Source organism: Oncorhynchus tshawytscha, linkage group LG16 (assembly GCF_018296145.1).
Source record: "Oncorhynchus tshawytscha isolate Ot180627B linkage group LG16, Otsh_v2.0, whole genome shotgun sequence".
Lineage (NCBI taxonomy): Eukaryota > Metazoa > Chordata > Actinopteri > Salmoniformes > Salmonidae > Oncorhynchus > Oncorhynchus tshawytscha.
Window position 1 is genome coordinate 4,519,059 of NC_056444.1, and position 20,443 is coordinate 4,539,501.

General features: G+C 46.6%; 1 protein-coding gene across 1 annotated transcript in view; it reads right to left on the bottom strand.

The window, feature by feature from the left end:
- Nucleotides 1-20,443, bottom strand: part of LOC112247818 (potassium voltage-gated channel subfamily B member 2) — a 394,377-nt gene that overhangs the window by 32,240 nt on the left and 341,694 nt on the right. The gene's annotated exons all lie outside the window — the stretch shown is intronic.

Below are 20,443 nucleotides of genomic sequence, written 5' to 3' on the forward strand. Positions count from 1 at the left end.
AACTACGGACAACACAATTTCATTTTATCGATGGTAGTGTGAAAGCCCAGAGATACGGTGATGAGATCCTGAGGCCCGTTGTCATGCCGTTCATCCACCACCATCACCTCATGTTTCAGCATGATAATGCACGGGCCCCATGTCACAAGGATCTGTACACAATTCCTGGAAGCTGAAAATGTCCCAGTTCTTCCATGGCCTGCAGACTCACCAGACATGTCATACGTTGAGCATGTTTGGGATGCTCTGGATCCACATGTACGACAGGGTGTTCCAGTTCCCACCAATTTCCATCAACTTCGCACAGCAATTGAAGATCAGTGGGACAACATTCCACAGGCCCCGATCAATAGCCTGATCAACTCTATTTTTTTTTGGGGGGGGGGTATTTTATTAGGATCCCGTTAGCTGTAGCAAAAGCAGCAGCTACTCTTCCTGGGGTCCACACAGAACACAAAACATGAAACATAATGCAGAACATCATTAGACAAGAACAGATCAAGGACGGAACTACATACATTTAGAAAGACACATGTGGCCTCCATATCACTACATACACACAGCCTCCATATCACTACATACACACAGCCTCCATATCACTACATACACACACAGCCTCCATATCACTACATATACACAGCCTCCATATCACTACATACACACACAGCCTCCATATCACTACATATACACAGCCTCCATATCACTACATATACACACAGCCTCCATATCACTACATACACACAGCCTCCATATCACTACATACACACAGCCTCCATATCACTACATACACACAGCCTCCATATCACTACATATACACACAGCCTCCATATCACTACACACACACAGCCTCCATATCACTACATACACACAGCCTCCATATCACTACATACACACAGCCTCCATATCACTACATACACACACAGCCTCCATATCACTACATATACACAGCCTCCATATCACTACATACACACAGCCTCCATATCACTACATATACACACAGCCTCCATATCACTACATACACACAGCCTCCATATCACTACATATACACACAGCCTCCATATCACTACATATACACACAGCCTCCATATCACTACACACACACAGCCTCCATATCACTACATACACACAGCCTCCATATCACTACATACACACAGCCTCCATATCACACATACATACACAGCCTCCATATCACTACATATACACAGCCTCCATATCACTACATACACACAGCCTCCATATCACTACATACACACAGCCTCCATATCACTACATACACACAGCCTCCATATCACTACATATACACACAGCCTCCATATCACTACATATACACACAGCCTCCATATCACTACATACACACAGCCTCCATATCACTACATACACACAGACCTCCATATCACTACATACACACAGCCTCCATATCACTACACACACACAGCCTCCATATCACTACATACACACAGCCTCCATATCACTACATACACACAGCCTCCATATCACTACATACACACAGCCTCCATATCACTACACACACACAGCCTCCATATCACTACATACACACAGCCTCCATATCACTACATACACACACAGCCTCCATATCACTACATACACACTATCTGGGTCCAATAGGGGAGAGGGGTTGTGCCGTGAGGTGTTGCTTTATCTGTTTTTTTGAAACCAGGTTTGCTATTTATTTGATCAATATGAGATGAAAGAAAGTTCCATGCAGTAAGGGCTCTTTATAATACTGTATGTTTTCTTGAATTTGTTCTGGATTTGGAGACTATGAAAAGACCCCTGGTGGCAAGTCTGGTGGGATAAGTATCTGTGTCAGAGCTGTGTGTAAGTTGACTATGCAAACAATTTGGGATTTTTAAAACATTCACGTATCTTATAAAAAGACGAAGTGATGCAGTCAGTATCTCCTCAACTCTCAGCCAAGAGAGACCGGCATGCATAGTATTAATATCAGCCCTCTGATTACAATTAAGAGCAAAACATGCTGCTCTGTTCTGGACCAGCTGCAGCTTAACTAGGTCTTTCCTTGCAGCATTGGACCACACGACTGGACAATAATCAAGATTAGACAAAACTAGAGCCTGCAGAACTTGCTTTTGGAGTGTGGTGTCAAAAAGCAGAGCATCTCTTTATTACAGACAGACCTCTCCCCATTTTTACAACCATTAAATCAATATGTTTTGACCATGACAGTTACAATATAAGGTAATGTCAAGTAATTTAGTCTCCTCAACTTGTTCAACAGCCACAACATGCATTACTAGATTCAGCTGAGGACTAGCACTTAAGGAACGATTTGTACCAATTACAATGCTCTTGTTATAGAGATGTTCAGGACCAGTTTATTACTGGCCACCCATTCCAAAACAGACTGCAACTCTTTAAGGGTTTCAGTGACTTCCTTAGCTGTGGTTGCTGATGCATGTATGGTTGAATCATCAGCATACATGGACACACAAGCTTTGTTTAATGCCAGTGGCAGGTCATTGGTAAAAATAGAAAATAGTACAGGGCCTAGAGAGCTGCCCTGCGGTACACCACACTTTATATGTTTAACAATAGAGACGCTTCCATTAAAGAAAACACTGAGTTCTATTAGATAGATTGCTTTGAATCCAGCCATTAACACAAGCTTTCAACAACAGGTTATGCTCAATAATATCAAAGGCTGCACTGAAATTTAACAGTACAGCTGCCACAATCTTCTTATTCTCAATTTCTTTAAACCAATCATCAGTCATTTGTGTCAGTACATGTTGAGTGCCCTTTCTCTATAAGCAGGCTGGAAGTCTATTGTTAATTTGTTTACAGAGAAATAGCATTGTATTTGGTCAAACACAATTTTTCATGCAACACATCTCCTATGTGAAGGATATGTGTTGTGCTGCATGAGACAAATGGTGGTCATACTGACCTGTCTTCTGATCCACACACCTATCTTTTTGTTATTAAGGTATCTGTGACCAAATCATGCATGTATGTATTCCCAGTCATGTGAAATCCATAGATTAGGGCCTAATGAATTTATTTAAATTAACTGATTTCATTCTTTGTACTGTAACCCAGTAATATCATTGAAATTGTTGCATATTGTGTTTATATTTTTGTTCAGCGTTGAATCAAAGATACTTGTTGTGAACCATTTTAAATATCTGAACATGGACATTTTTCCCTCTCAAGATAAAACTGTATCGATGAACTACAAACTGTCACGTAGATTGCTCTGTATGTTTCTATTTTTGTTTGGTCAGGGTGTGATTTGGGTGGGCATTCTTTGTTTGTATGTCTAGGTTTTTGTATTTCTATGTTTGGGCCAGGTATGGTTCTCAAATCAGGGACAGCTGTCTTTCGTTAGGTTGTGGGTAGTTCATTTCTGTTTAGTGTTATTCACCTTGCGGGACTGTTTCGGGTTTCCTTTTTGGTTGTTTTGTTTAGTGTAGTGTTCAGTGAATTTCTTTAAGATGAACACGTACCCTGATGAACACGTACCCTGATGAACACGTACCCTGATGAACACGTACCCTGATGAACACGTACCCTGATGAACACGTACCCTGATGAACACGTACCCTGATGAACACGTACCCTGCTGCATTTTGGTCCGATGATTCCTCTTCCTCCGATGAAAGCAGTTACAAGTCACAACAACAATTATAGCAGAACTCAACAGATGGTTGAATTGAACATGAACTTCATCAGGTCGAATTTCAATAGTGAAAAATGTATGTCTTGCCTAGACTTTGTTAGCTCCCTTTGCCCACACCACTGGGAAAAATATTCACAGTTCAGTCTTGAATTTGACATGGAAAAGGAAACATCCCAGAATGAAAATGACTCCGGCAACCCAAAGGTTAACCCAACTTCAAGTTATATGCTTTGTCTCTCGTGCTCCGGCCACTCAAGAAATGGTTTGATCAAGTTAAATGCTTTGTCTCTAGTGCTCCGGCCACTCAAGAAATGGTTTGATCAAGTTATATGCTTTGTCTCTAGTGCTCCGGCCACTCAAGAAATGGTTTGATCAAGTTAAATGTATTCCGAGGTTGGAAGAGGGAAATATAGTCTCACCATTTACATTGAGAGATGTACTATTCTTTGCCTTGTCTCCTAATTTTTGCTGGACTCAGTTTGGACCAATCACCATCCACTCAATACAGACCTGGCAACAAATCTGAAAGCTGGTAACTGGAAAGTGTATTGTCATACCTCAACACAAATATTTAGAAAAGAACTCCCTACCTTTGGGAAGGAAACCTATAATGGTCTGAGCAAGGAATTCATACATTTTCGGACATAATGAATGATTAAGGTTTAATATCCTTTCATGACAAAAAAAGATTTGTCACTTAAAAAATATATATGTGCAGCGAAGAACCGCTGTGCATACTTATGGAGTTCCATGGGGTCAACCACTCCCACTGACCATGGGGTCAACCACTCCCACTGACCATGGGGTCAACCACTCCCACTGACCATGGGGTCAACCATTCCCACTGACCATGGGGTCAACCATTCCCACTGACCATGGGGTCAACCACTCCCACTGACCATGGGGTCAACCATTCCCACTGACCATGGGGTCAACCACTTCCACTGGCCATGGGGTCAACCACTCCCACTGACCATGGGGTCAACCACTCCCACTTCAACCACTCACAGAGTTGTAGTCAGAACACATTTGGAGGTTTTGTATCCAATCTACAGTATCAGTCAAAAGTTTGGACACACCTACTCATTCAAGGGTTTTTCTTTATTTTTGACTATTTTCTACATCGTAGAATAATAGTGAAGACATCAAAACTATGAAATAACACATATGGAATCATGTAGTAACCAAAAAAAACGTGTTAAATATTTTATATTTGAGATTCTTCAAAGTAGACACCCTTTGACTTGATGACAGCTTTGCACACTCTTAGCATTCTCTCAACCAACTTCACCTGGAATGCTTTTTCAACCATCTTGAAGGAGTTCCCACATATGCGGAGCGCTTGTTGGCTGCTTTTCCTTCATTCTGCAGTCCAGCTCATCCCAAATCATCTCAATTGGGTTGAGGTCAGGTGATTGTGGAGGCCAGGTCATCTGATGCAGCACTCCATCACTCTCCTTCTTGGTCAAATAGCCCTTACACAGCCTGGAGGTGTGTTGTGTCATTGTCCTGTTGAAAAACAACATGATAGCACAAACCAGATGGGACGGCGTATCACTACAGAATGCTGTGGTAGCCATGCTGGTTAAGTGTGCCTTGAATTCTAAATAAATCCCAGACAGTGTCACCAGCAAAGCACCCCCACACCATCACACCTCCTCCACCATGCAATTTCTGAGGCTGGTAAGGCTGGTAAAACATTCATGTCTTAAGAAGGAAAGAAATGCCACTATTCAACTTTTAACAAGGCACACTGAAACGCATTCCAGGTGACTACCTCATGAAGCTGGTTGAGAAAATGCCAAGTGTGTGCAAAGCCGTCATCAAGGCAAAGGGTGGCTATTTTGAAGAATCTCAAGTCTCAAATATATTTTGATTTGTTTAACACTTTTTTTGGTTACTACATGATTCCATATGTTTTATTTCATAGTTTTGATGTCTTCACTATTATTCTACAATGTAGAAAATAGTTTTAAAAAAATAAGAAAAACCCTGAATGAGTTGTTGTGTTCAAACGTTTGACTGGTACTGAATATAAAAACTACTGGGAGCCCTATGTAAACCAATGGGAATAGTAATGGTATGGAATATATACCGATATAAAACACTACAAACAACATTCAGATTGGAACAGAGTCTGTAACAATATCCCAATGTCCTCCTGAATATTCATCTTCAACTAAAACACTACAAATCATTTACAGATTATATTTGACTCTGCGGAAACGCTGACAATTTAAACTTGGTCCTACTCCTAATTGTCTGTTGTGTTCTCAAATAAATATTGGAACCTAAATGCACAAGAGGGAATGCCCCGTGTGAAGAACGGAGGGGAGACGCCTACTGAGGAGGGAGGGAGAGGGGAGATGCCTACTGAGGAGGGAGGGAGAGGGAGATGCCTACTGAGGAGGAAGTGAGAGGGGAGACGCCTACTGAGGAGGGAGGGAGATGGGAGACGCCTACTGAGGAGGGAGGGAGAGGGGAGACGCCTACTGAGGAGGGAGGGAGAGGGGAGACGCCTACTGAGGAGGGAGGAGAGGGGAGACGCCTACTGAGGAGGGAGGGAGAGGGGAGACGCCTACTGAGGAGGGAGGGAGAGGGGAGAAGCCTACTGAGGAGGGAGGGAGAGGGGAGATGCCTACTGAGGAGGGAGGGAGAGGGGAGATGCCTACTGAGGAGGGAGGGAGAGGGGAGAGACAGGACCAATAATACCTATCCAAAAAAAAAAAAAATCTAATGTTTTTGGTTTCTTTATATATATATATGTAGGAAAATAAATAATAATAATAATAAAAAGTTGGTCACAATAGTATATCTATATTTTTAGGAAAAGCTGAAATGTATTGAGTCAATAAGTACTCAATCCTTTGCCATAACAAGCCTAAATAAGTTCAGTAGTGACAATTTGGTAACAAATCACATAATAAGTTGCATGGACTCACTCTGTGTGCAGAAATAGTGTTTAACATGATTTTTAAATGACTACCCTATCTCTGTACCCCATAATTACAATTATCTGGAATGTTCAGGAGGTTTTCCAATAGTTCACAAAGAAGGACACCTACTGGTAGATGTTTTTTTTTAAAGCAGACATTGAAGATCCCGTTTGAGCATGGTGCAGATATTAATTACACTTTGGATGGTGTATCAATACACCCAGTTACTACAAAGATACAGTTGCCCTTCCTAACTCAGTTGCCGGAGAGGAAGGAAACTGGCAATGGCGATTTTAAAACAGTTAAAGAGTTTAATGGCTTTGATAGGATAAAACTGAGGATGGATCAACAACATTGGAGTTACTCCACAATATTAACCTAGTTGACAGAGTGAAAATATTCCAAAACATGCATCCTGTTTTCAATAACACACTAAAGTAATACTGCAAAAAATGTGGCAAAGAAATGCACTTTTTGTCCTGAATACAAAGCATGGCGGGCGGGTGGCGGGCGGGTAAGTAGGGCAGGTGAGTAGGTGAGTAGGTAGGCTGAGGAGTTGAAGTCAGAACAAGGAACTATTATCATAAATGATTATTAATCCGTCGTGGGACAGGATACTTTGGCATTTTAATGGAATCTTATATTTCTCTTAATGATTTTTTTGCAAATGGTTGTCTGATTATAAGATGATTTAGGCGTTTTATCTTAATAGAATATGAGAAGCTATTAGCTGAATGTCTCTCTGTCAGTCATTCAGTCCGTCTTTCTTTAGAGAGCGAGAGCCCCCTGAAGCTCAGTAATATTGAAACCATTAACAGGGTTTGATGTACATTACACCGTTACAAGACGGACTGCAATGCTCCATGAATAAATATGGTTTTTTATATTGGAGCGCTTTGCCTTGAAGCTCTATGACGGTCCTGGTGAGTGGCTGAATAAAGGGATGTCTCTCTTCATCTCCTCCCAGTGATGTCATGACGACGGTAGTTCATCCAATTATTGATGTGCGTCAAAGGGACTTGTTACATAACCGTGGGAGATTTTATAATGGATGCATGTTATGTCTATTCATAAACAAGGATAAACCTTGATCTCAGTAAGATGCTAGGTGGTATTCTAGACATCTCCCCTCAGAAGAAGTGAATGAAAAGGCATCTCCCCTCAGATGAAGTGAATGAAAAGGCATCTCCCCTCAGATGAAGTGAATGAAAAGGCATCTCCCCTCAGATGAAGTGAATGAAAAGGCATCTCCCCTCAGATGAAGTGAATGAAAAGGCATCTCCCCTCAGATGAAGTGAATGAAAAGGCATCTCCACTCAGATGAAGTGAATGAAAAGGCATCTCCCCTCAGATGAAGTGAATGAAAAGGCATCTCCACTCAGATGAAGTGAATGAAAAGGCATCTCCACTCAGATGAAGTGAATGAAAAGGCATCTCCCCTCAGATGAAGTGAATGAAAAGGCATCTCCCCTCAGATGAAGTGAATGAAAAGGCATCTCCCCTCAGAAGAAGTGACATCTCCCCTCAGAAGAAGTGCATGAAAAGGCATCTCCCCTCAGATGAAGTGAATGAAAAGGCATCTCCACTCAGATGAAGTGAATGAAAAGGCATCTCCCCTCAGAAGAAGTGAATGAAAAGGCATCTCCCCTCAGAAGAAGTGAATGAAAAGGCATCTCCACTCAGAAGTGACATCTCCCCTCAGAAGAAGTGAATGAAAAGGCATCTCCACTCAGATGAAGTGAATGAAAAGGCATCTCCCCTCAGAAGAAGTGAATGAAAAGGCATCTCCCCTCAGATGAAGTGAATGAAAAGGCATCTCCACTCAGAAGAAGTGAATGAAAAGGCATCTCCCCTCAGAAGAAGTGAATGAAAAGGCATCTCCCCTCAGAAGAAGTGAATGAAAAGGCATCTCCCCTCAGAAGAAGTGAATGAAAAGGCATCTCCACTCAGAAGTGACATCTCCCCTCAGATGAAGTGAATGAAAAGGCATCTCCCCTCAGATGAAGTGAATGAAAAGGCATCTCCCCTCAGATGAAGTGCGTAGGATGTCCTAAATGGCCCAAGGGGCTCTAATCAAAAAAACGAGTGACCTTCAAAGAGCGATACGGTGCCATTACAGGACACATATCCTGTTATTCTTTTTACGCCCCTTTTCTCCCCAATTTCGTGGTATCCAATTGTTAGTAGTTACTATCTTGTCTCATCGCTACAACTCCCGTACGGGCTCGGGAGAGACCAAGGTCGAAACCCATGTGCCCTCCGAAACACAACCCAACCAAGCCGCACTGCTTCTTAACACAGCGCGCATCCAACCCGGAAGCCAGCCGCACCAATGTGTCGGAGAAAACACCGTGCCCCTAGTGACCTGGTCAGTGTGCACTGCGCCCGGCCCGCCACAAGAGTCGCTAGTGCGCGATGAGACAAGGATATCCCTGCCGGCCAAACCCTCACTAACCCGGACGACGCTGGGCCAATTGTGCGTCGCCCCATGGACCTCCAGGTCGCGGCCGGCTGCGACAGAGCCTGGGCTCAAACCCAAAGTCTCTGGTGGCACAGCTAGCGCTGCGATGCAGTGCTCTAGACCACTGCGCCACCGACACATATCCTCTTAGACAAAGTGCAGAAGTGCAACACTGTACCCTTGACTAGGGGATATGACCAATGTCCTGGAGGCTGTCTCAGACTAAAGGTGGCGTAGTCTCCAGCCTGTAGCTCAAGCAGGAAGCTGATGATTCTGCCCTCGGTGAGCAGTTCTAGAGTTGAATCAGTCCTGAACAGAAAATCAAATGGCTTCCCAGACTATTTACGTCCTTTTAACGCTGCTGCTACTCTCTGGTTATTATCTATGTATAGTCACGTTAACTCTACCTACATGGACATATTACCTCAATTACCTGCTTTTAATGCTGCTGCTACTCTCTGGTTATTATCTATGTATAGTCACGTTAACTCTACCTACATGTACATATTACCTCAATTACCTCCTTTTAATGCTGCTGCTACTCTCTGGTTATCTATCTATGTATAGTCACGTTAACTCTACCTACATGGACATATTACCTCAATTACCTGCTTTTAATGCTGCTGCTACTCTCTGGTTATTATCTATGTATAGTCACGTTAACTCTACCTACATGGACATATTACCTCAATTACCTCCACTAATCTGTGCCTCCGCATATTGACTCTGTATCGGTACCCCCTCCATATGGCCTCGCTACTGTTATTTTACTATACATCAGGTATTCAGATCTTATAGTGAAATGCTTACTTTACAAGCCCTTATTAAACAACTATGTAGTTTTAAGAAAAAATAAGTGTTGAGTAAAAAAATAACAAATAAATAACAAATAATTAAAGAGCAGCATTTGGCACATGTGACAAATAAAATTAGATTTGATTTGATTTGCCCGCATCCCAAATGGCACTTCATTCACCGTATAGTGAACTATTTTTCCAACCATAAGGCTCTGGTCAAAAGTAGTGCACTACGTAGGGAATAGGGCGCTATTGGGGACACAGTCCTAGAGCATGTCTGGCTCTAACCTCCCCGTCTGCTATTAGAGAAGACACGGTCACCCATTGAACCTATACAGCACACTGAAGAATACAGAAACAGCTGATAATGACGACTCCGCTATTCATGCATAGAATCTGACTGTCTGAGAAGCTCTGGGCTCTGTGTTCACTGTCTCTATAGGGGACAGTTCTAGAACACTGAGGTTTCATGCATAGAATCTGACTGTCTGAGAAGCTCTGGGCTCTGTGTTCACTGTCTCTATAGGGGACAGTTCTAGAACACTGAGGTTTCATGCATAGAATCTGACTGTCTGAGAAGCTCTGGGCTCTGTGTTCACTGTCTCTATAGGGGACAGTTCTAGAACACTAAGGTTTCATGCATAGAATCTGACTGTCTGAGAAGCTCTGGGCTCTGTGTTCACTGTCTCTATAGGGGACAGTTCTAGAACACTGAGGTTTCATGCATAGAATCTGACTGTCTGAGAAGCTCTGGGCTCTGTGTTCACTGTCTATATAGGGGACAGTTCTAGAACACTGAGTTTTCATGCATAGAATCTGACTGTCTGAGAAGCTCTGGGCTCTGTGTTCACTGTCTATATAGGGGACAGTTCTAGAACAGTAATGTTTCATGCATAGAATCTGACTGTCTGAGAAGCTCTGGGCTCTGTGTTCACTGTCTATATAGGGGACCGTTCTAGAACACTGAGGTTTCATGCATAGAATCTGACTGTCTGAGAAGCTCTGGGCTCTGTGTTCACTGTCTATATAGGGGACCGTTCTAGAACACTGAGGTTTCATGCATAGAATCTGACTGTCTGAGAAGCTCTGGGCTCTGTGCTCACTGTCTATATAGGGGACAGTTCTAGAACAGTAATGTTTCATGCATAGAATCTGACTGTCTGAGAAGCTCTGGGCTCTGTGTTCACTGTCTATATAGGGGACCGTTCTAGAACACTGAGGTTTCATGCATAGAATCTGACTGTCTGAGAGCTCTGGGCTCTGTGTTCACTGTCTATAGCTCTGGGCTCTGTGTTCACTGTCTATATAGGGGACCGTTCTAGAACACTGAGGTTTCATGCATAGAATCTGACTGTCTGAGAAGCTCTGGGCTCTGTGCTCACTGTCTATATAGGGGACAGTTCTAGAACACTAAGGTTTCATGCATAGAATCTGACTGTCTGAGAAGCTCTGGGCTCTGTGTTCACTGTCTCTATGGTGGACAGTTCTAGAACACTAAGGTATCATGCATAGAATCTGACTGTCTGAGAAGCTCTGGGCTCTGTGTTCACTGTCTATATAGGGGACAGTTCTAGAACACTAAGGTTTCATGCATAGAATCTGACTGTCTGAGAAGCTCTGGGCTCTGTGTTCACTGTCTATATAGGGGACAGTTCTAGAACACTAAGGTTGAGCTGTGATAAAAGGCCTGCACTTCCCAATTGACGTGATAATAATCACAACAGTAAATGAATAAACTTTTACAACAGTTGAACAAATACTGTTGATGTTGATGTAAAAAAAATAATAATAATTGATTGGTACATCTGAGAACTCATACACAGAGTGGAGACTTGACCGTGGAGACAGAGACCCTTTACATATGTAAAGGAGGGATCTGATTGGTACATCTGAGAACTCATACACAGAGTGGAGACTTGACCGTGGAGACAGAGACCCTTTACATATGTAAAGGAGGGATCTGATTGGTACATCTGAGAACTGAGTGGAGACTTGACCGTGGAGACAGAGACCCTTTACATATGTAATGTGAGGGATCTGATTGGTTACCATGTATGTTTGTTACCCTTATCTCTCCCTGTGCTGCAGTTCAACCCTGTTGGGAGAGTCAACATGTTGTGACCGGGTTTAAGACTGTCCGACACACATCTATGTGTCTCTTTAGTCAAGTCTATTATTAACTGACCAGTGTTTACAAACCTACTTTTATCCCCCTGTCTTTCAGCTCCCTGTCTTTTATCCCCCTGTCTTTCAGCTCCCTGTCTTTTATCCCCCTGTCTTTCAGCTCCCTATCTTTTATCCCCCTGTCTTTCAGCTCCCTGTCTTTTATCCCCCTGTCTTTCAGCTCCCTGTCTTTTATCCCCCTGTCTTTCAGCTCCCTGTCTTTTATCCCCTGTCTTTCAGCTCCCTGTCTTTTATCCCCCTGTCTTTCAGCTCCCTGTCTTTTATCCCCCTGTCTTTCAGCTCCCTGTCTTTTATCCCCCTGTCTTTCAGCTCCCTGTCTTTTATCCCCCTGTCTTTCAGCTCCCTGTCTTTTATCCCCCTGTCTTTCAGCTCCCTGTCTTTTATCCCCCTGTCTTTCAGCTCCCTGTCTTTTATCCCCCTGTCTTTCAGCTCCCTGTCTTTTATCCCCCTGTCTTTCAGCTCCCTTGTTTTTATCCCCCTGTCTTTCAGCTCCCTGTCTTTTATCCCCCTGTCTTTCAGCCCCTGTCTTTTATCCCCCTGTCTTTCAGCTCCCTGTCTTTTATATCTTTCAGCCCCTTTTGTCTTTCAGCTCCCTGTCTTTTATCCCCCTGTCTTTCAGCTCCCTGTCTTTTATCCCCCTGTCTCTTTTCCCCCTGTCTTTCAGCTCCCTGTCTTTTATCCCCCTGTCTTTCAGCTCCCTGTCTTTTATCCCCCTGTCTTTCAGCTCCCTGTCTTTTATCCCCCTGTCTTTCAGCTCCCTGTCTTTTATCCCCCTGTCTTTCAGCTCCCTGTCTTTTATCCCCCTGTCTTTCAGCTCCCTGTCTTTTATCCCCCTGTCTTTCAGCTCCCTGTCTTTTATCCCCCTGTCTTTCAGCTCCCTGTCTTTTATCCCCCTGTCTTTCAGCTCCCTGTCTTTTATCCCCCTGTCTTTCAGCTCCCTTGTTTTTAAAACAACGTAAACAGATTCAACTCAGAAGGGAGCTGAAGAAATATAACTGATAAAATACAAATGAAATAAAAAATAAGTGTAAGTAAATAATATATATATATATTCATGCAGATCTTACATTGATTCTTAGATGATTTCATCAGACATCAGGGTTTTTGTCCTCTGACAACAACCCTTGTGATTCCATAAAACTTAAAGAACGAACCCTGTTTTTAGTACAACATAAATACAACAGTATGGTTCAACCACAGGATGAAAGGCAAACAGCCCCTCTGAACATTGAATGTAAGGCCTATGTGCTCACATCCTTCAGATGGGCATCAGTGACACGGAGAAGAAGAAGGGCTTCTGGTTGCCAACGACATGTATGTACTGTAGTCTACGTCCTTAATGCTTTTTATTATCCTGTTTCATAACAAAAACAGAAAGAAAGAAAGATGGAGAGAGAGAGAGTGTGCACGCGTGCAAGAGAGAGAGAGGGAGAGAGAGAGGGAGAGAGAGATGGAGAGAGAGAGGGAGAGAGAGAGAGATAGACAGACAGAGAGAACAAGGGAAAGAGAGAGAAAGAAACAGAGAGAGAGAGACAGAGAGAGAGAGAGAACAAGGGAAAGAGAGAGAGAGAGAGAGAGAGAGAGAGAGAGAGAACAAGGGAAAGAGAGACAGAGAAAGAAAGAGAGAGAGAGAGAGGGAGAGAGAGGGAGAGAGAGAGCGAGAGAGAGAGTAAGACAAAGAGAACTATAGAACGATGCACAGAGAGATCAGAAGACAGAGAGACAGAGAGAAAGAGACAGAGAGACAGAGAGATAGAGAGCAGGAGAGAGAGAAAGAAAGAGAGAGAGAGTAAGACAGAGAGAACGGTAGACAGAGAGACAGAGAGAGAGAGAGAGAACGGTAGACAGAGAGACAGAGAGAGACAGAGAGACAGAGAGAACGGTAGACAGAGAGAGAGAGACAGAGAGAGAGAGAGAGAGAGAGAAGGACAGAGAGAGAGACAGAGAGACAGAAGGACAGAGAGAGAGACAGAGAGAGAGAGAGACAGAAGGACAGAGAGAGAGACAGAGAGACAGAAGGACAGAGAGAGAGACAGAGAGACAGACAGAGAGAGACAGAGAGACAGACAGAGAGAGACAGAGAGACAGAGAGACAGACAGAGAGACAGAGAGAGAGACAGAGAGACAGAGAGACAGAAGGACAGAGAGAGAGACAGAGAGACAGACAGAGAGAGACAGAGAGACAGAGAGACAGAGAGACAGACAGAGAGAGACAGAGAGACAGACAGACAGAGAGAGAGACAGAGAGACAGACAGAGAGAGACAGAGAGACAGAGAGACAGACAGAGAGAGACAGAGAGACAGATAAGTACTCTGTAGGACAGGAAGGGACATGGCCTTAACTCTGAACAGATTTGATGTGCAGAAGCAGAATATATGCAGACTTTAATCTCTATCTATAACGCATGGTAAATGATATATGTTTATTTAACCTTTATTTAACTAGACAAGTCAGTTAAGAACAAATTCTTATTTACACTGATGGCCTACCTGCGGAGACAGGGGGCTGGGATAAAAAATATATATTAAAATTTAAAAAATATATATATATATCCCTCGAAGAGGATCCATCCCTCTAAGAGGAGAAGTAGAGGATCCATCCCTCTAAGAGGAGAAGTAGAGGATCCATCCCTCTAAGAGGAGAAGTAGAGGATCCATCCCTCTAAGAGGAGAAGTAGAGGATCCATCCCTCTAAGAGGAGAAGTAGAGGATCCATCCCTCTAAGAGGAGAAGTAGAGGATCCATCCCTCTAACAGGAGAAGTAGAGGATCCATCCCTCTAACAGGAGAAGTAGAGGATCCATCCCTCTAACAGGAGAAGTAGAGGATCCATCCCTCTAACAGGAGAAGTAGAGGATCCATCCCTCTAAGAGGAGAAGTAGAGGATCCATCCCTCTAAGAGGAGAAGTAGAGGATCCATCCCTCTAAGAGGAGAAGTAGAGGATCCATCCCTCTAAGAGGAGAAGTAGAGGATCCATCCCTCTAAGAGGAGAAGTAGAGGATCCATCCCTCTAAGAGGAGAAGTAGAGGATCCATCCCTCTAACAGGAGAAGTAGAGGATCCATCCCTCTAACAGGAGAAGTAGAGGATCCATCCCTCTAAGAGGAGAAGTAGAGGATCCATCCCTCTAAGAGGAGAAGTAGAGGATCCATCCCTCTAAGAGGAGAAGTAGAGGATCCATCCCTCTAACAGGAGAAGTAGAGGATCCATCCCTCTAACAGGAGAAGTAGAGGATCCATCCCTCTAACAGGAGAAGTAGAGGATCCATCCCTCTAACAGGAGAAGTAGAGGATCCATCCCTCTAAGAGGAGAAGTAGAGGATCCATCCCTCTAAGAGGAGAAGTAGAGGATCCATCCCTCTAAGAGGAGAAGTAGAGGATCCATCCCTCTAAGAGGAGAAGTAGAGGATCCATCCCTCTAAGAGGAGAAGTAGAGGATCCATCCCTCTAAGAGGAGAAGTAGAGGATCCATCCCTCTAACAGGAGAAGTAGAGGATCCATCCCTCTAACAGGAGAAGTAGAGGATCCATCCCTCTAACAGGAGAAGTAGAGGATCCATCCCTCTAACAGGAGAAGTAGAGGATCCATCCCTCTAACAGGAGAAGTAGAGGATCCATCCCTCTAACAGGAGAAGTAGAGGATCCATCCCTCTAACAGGAGAAGTTAAAGATATGATGACAGTATCCCTCTATCCACCCCTGAGTTAATGATGACAGTATCCCTCTCTGAGTTAATGATGACAGTATCCCTCTCTGAGTTAATGATGACAGTATCCCTCTCTGAGTTAATGATGACAGTACCCCTCTATCCACCCCTGAGTTAATGATGACAGTATCCCTCTCTGAGTTAATGATGACAGTATCCCTCTCTGAGTTAATGATGACAGTATCCCTCTCTGAGTTAATGATGACAGTACCCCTCTATCCACCCCTGAGTTAATGATGACAGTATCCCTCTCTGAGTTAATGATGACAGTATCCCTCTCTGAGTTAATGATGACAGTATCCCTCTCTGAGTTAATGATGACAGTACCCCTCTATCCACCCCTGAGTTAATGATGACAGTATCCCTCTATCCACCCCTGAGTTAATGATGACAGTACCCCTCTATCCACCCCTGTGTTAATGATGACAGTATCCCTCTATCCACCCCTGAGTTAATGATGACAGTATCCCTCTCTGAGTTAATGATGACAGTACCCCTCTATCCACCCCTGAGTTAATGATGACAGTACCCCTCGATCCACCCCTGAGTTAATAATAATAGGATCCCATAACAAATTTTTATTTACTATGACGTGATACCCTGGCTAAACCCGGACGGCGCTGGGCCAATTGTGCTCCGCCCTATGGGACTCCCACAGCTGGATTTGATGCAGCCTGGATTCGAACCAGGTATTGCAGTGATGCTTCTTGCACTGAGATGCAGTGCCTTAGGCCGCTGCCCCACTCAGGAGTCCAAGAGTGAAGGAAAGGAGGGATGGAGGAACAGAGGAATGGAGAAACTGGGGAAGGGAGGAACGTAGAAATGGAGGGATGGAGGAATGGAGGGATGGAGGGATGGAGAGATGGAGGAATGGAGGGATGGAAGGATGGAGGAACGGAGGAATGGAGGGATAGACGAATGGATTAACGGAGGGATGGAGGAATGGAGGGATGGAGGAACAGAGGAATGGAGGAATGGATTAACGGAGGGATGGATGAGGGGCGGGACGGAGAAATGGAGAAACTGGGGAAGGGAGGAATGTAGGAATGGAGGGATGGAGAGATGGAGGAATGGAGGGATGGAGAGATGGAGGAATGGAGGGATGGAAGGATGGAGGAACGGAGGAATGGAGGGATAGACGAATGGATTAACGGAGGGATGGAGGAATGGAGGGATGGAGGAACAGAGGAATGGAGGAATGGATTAACAGAGGGATGGAGGAATGGAGGAACGGAGGAATGGAGGGATAGACGAATGGATTAACAGAGGGATGGAGGAATGGAGGAACGGAGGAATGGAGGAACGGAGGGATGGAGGAACGGAGGGATGGAGGAACGGAGGGATGGAGGAACGGAGGAATGGAGGAACGGAGGGATGGAGGAACGGAGGGATGGAGGAACGGAGGAATGGAGGAACGGAGGGATGGAGGAACGGAGGGATGGAGGAATGGAGGAACGGAGGGATGGAGGGATGGAGGAACGGAGGGATGGAGGAACGGAGGAATGGAGGAACGGAGGAACGGAGGAACGGAGGAATGGAGGGACGGAGGGACGGAGGAACGGAGGAACGGAGGAACGGAGGAACGGAGGAACGGAGGGACGGAGGAACGGAGGAACGGAGGGATGGAGGAATGGAGGGATGGAGGAACGGAGGAACGGAGGGATGGAGGGATGGAGGGATGGAGGAACGGAGGAATGGAGGAACGGAGGGATGGGGGAACGGAGGAATGGAGGGGTGGAGGAACGGAGGGGTGGAGGAACGGAGGGATGGGGGAACGGAGGAACGGAGGGGTGGAGGAACGGAGGGGTGGAGGAACGGAGAAACGGAGGAACGGAGGGATGGGGAACGGAGGAACGGAGGAACGGAGGAGGGATGGAGGAACGGAGGGGTGGAGGAACGGAGGAGGGATGGAGGAACGGAGGGATGGAGGAACGGAGGGGTGGAGGAACGGAGGGATGGGGGAACGGAGGAACGGAGGGGTGGAGGAACGGAGGGGTGGAGGAACGGAGGGATGGAGGAATGGAGGAACGGAGGGTGGAGGAACGGAGGGGTGGAGGAACGGAGGGGTGGAGGAACGGAGGGGTGGAGGAACGGAGGGATGGGGAACGGAGGAACGGAGGGGTGGAGGGGTGGAGGAACGGAGGGATGGAGGAATGGAGGAACGGAGGGGTGGAGGAACGGAGGAACGGAGGAACGGAGGGATGGAGGAATGGAGGGATGGAGGAACGGAGGAACGGAGGGGTGGAGGAAGGGAGGGGTGGAGGAATGGAGGGTGGAGGAACGGAGGGATGGAGGAACGGAGGGGTGGAGGGATGGAGGAACGGAGGGGGTGGAGGAACGGAGGGATGGAGGAATGGAGGAACGGAGGGGTGGAGGAACGGAGGGGTGGAGGGATGGAGGAACGGAGGGGTGGAGGAACGGAGGGATGGAGGAATGGAGGAACGGAGGGGTGGAGGAACGGAGGGGTGGAGGAACGGAGGGGTGGAGGGATGGAGGAACGGAGGGTGGAGGAACGGAGGGATGGAGGAATGGAGGGATGGAGGAACGGAGGGATGGAGGGACGGAGGAACGGAGGAATGGAGGAACGGAGGGGATGGAGGGAAACGGAGGAACGGAGGAATGGAGGAACAGAGGAATGGAGGAACGGAGGAACAGAGGAATGGAGGAATGGATTAACGGAGGGATGGATGAGGGGCGGGACGGAGAAATGGAGAAACTGGGGAAGGGAGGAATGTAGGAATGGAGGGATGGAGAGATGGAGGAATGGAGGGATGGAGAGATGGAGGAATGGAGGGATGGAAGGATGGAGGAACGGAGGAATGGAGGGATAGACGAATGGATTAACGGAGGGATGGAGGAATGGAGGGATGGAGGAACAGAGGAATGGAGGAATGGATTAACAGAGGGATGGATGAGGGGCGGGACGGAGAAATGGAGAAACTGGGGAAGGGAGGAATGTAGGAATGGAGGGATGGAGAGATGGAGGAATGGAGGGATGGAGAGATGGAGGAATGGAGGGATGGAAGGATGGAGGAACGGAGGAATGGAGGGATAGACGAATGGATTAACGGAGGGATGGAGGAATGGAGGGATGGAGGAACAGAGGAATGGAGGAATGGATTAACAGAGGGATGGAGGAATGGAGGAACGGAGGAATGGAGGGATAGACGAATGGATTAACGGTGGGATGGAGGAATGGAGGAACGCAGGAATGGAGGAACGGAGGGATGGAGGAACGGAGGGATGGAGGAACGGAGGAACGGAGGAACGGAGGAATGGAGGAACGGAGGGACGGAGGAACGGAGGAACGGAGGGATGGAGGAATGGAGGAACGGAGGGATGGAGGGATGGAGGGATGGAGGAACAGAGGAACGGAGGGATGGAGGGATGGAGGGATGGAGGAACGGAGGAATGGAGGAATGGAGGAACGGAGGGATGGAGGAATGGAGGAACGGAGGGGGGAGAACGGAGGGGTGGAGGAACGGAGGGGTGGAGGAACGGAGGGATGGGGAGAACGGAGGAACGGAGGGGTGGAGGAACGGAGGGGTGGAGGAACGGAGGGATGGAGGAACGGAGGGGTGGAGGAACGGAGGGATGGGGAACGGAGGAACGGAGGAAGGAGGGAATGGAGGAACGGAGGGGTGGAGGAACGGGAGGATGGAGGAACGGAGGGATGGAGGAACGGAGGGGTGGAGGAACGGAGGGATGGGGGAACGGAGGAACGGAGGGGTGGAGGAACGGAGGGATGGAGGAATGGAGGAACGGAGGGGTGGAGGAACGGAGGGGTGGAGGAACGGAGGGTGGAGGAACGGAGGGATGGAGGAACGGAGGGTGGAGGAACGGAGGGACGGGGGAACGGAGGAACGGAGGGTGGAGGAACGGAGGGTGGAGGAACGGAGGGATGGAGGAATGGGGGAACGGAGGGGTGGAGGAACGGAGGAACGGAGGGATGGAGGGATGGAGGAATGGAGGGATGGAGAACGGAGGAACGGAGGGGTGGAGGAAGGGAGGGGTGGAGGAATGGAGGGTGGAGGAACGGAGGAATGGAGGAATGGAGGAACGGAGGGTGGAGGAACGGAGGGGTGGAGGATGGAGGAACGGAGGGAAATGGAGGAACGGAGGGATGGAGGAATGGAGGAACGGAGGGTGGAGGAACGGAGGAATGGAGGAACGGAGGGTGGAGGGAATGGAGGAACGGAGGGGTGGAGGAACGGAGGGATGGAGGAATGGAGGAACGGGGGTGGAGGAACGGAGGGGTGGAGGGATGGAGGAACGGAGGGGTGGAGGAACGGAGGGATGGAGGAACGGAGGAATGGAGGAACGGAGGGATGGAACGGAGGAACGGAGGAATGGAGGAACGGAGGGATGGAGGAACGGAGGAACGGAGGAATGGAGGAACAGAGGAATGGAGAACGGAGGAATGGAGGAATGGATTAACGGAGGAATGGATGAAGGGAGGAACGGAGAAATGGAGAAACGGGGAAGGGAGGAATGGAGGAATGGAGGGATGGAGAGATGGAGGAATGGAGGGATGGAGAGATGGAGGAATGGAGGATGGAAGGATGGAGGAACGGAGGAATGGAGGGATAGGAATGGAGAACGGAGGGATGGAGGAATGGAGGGAATGGAGGAACAGAGGAATGGAGGAATGGATTAACAGAGGGATGGAGGAATGGAGGAAAGGAGGAATGGAGGGATAGA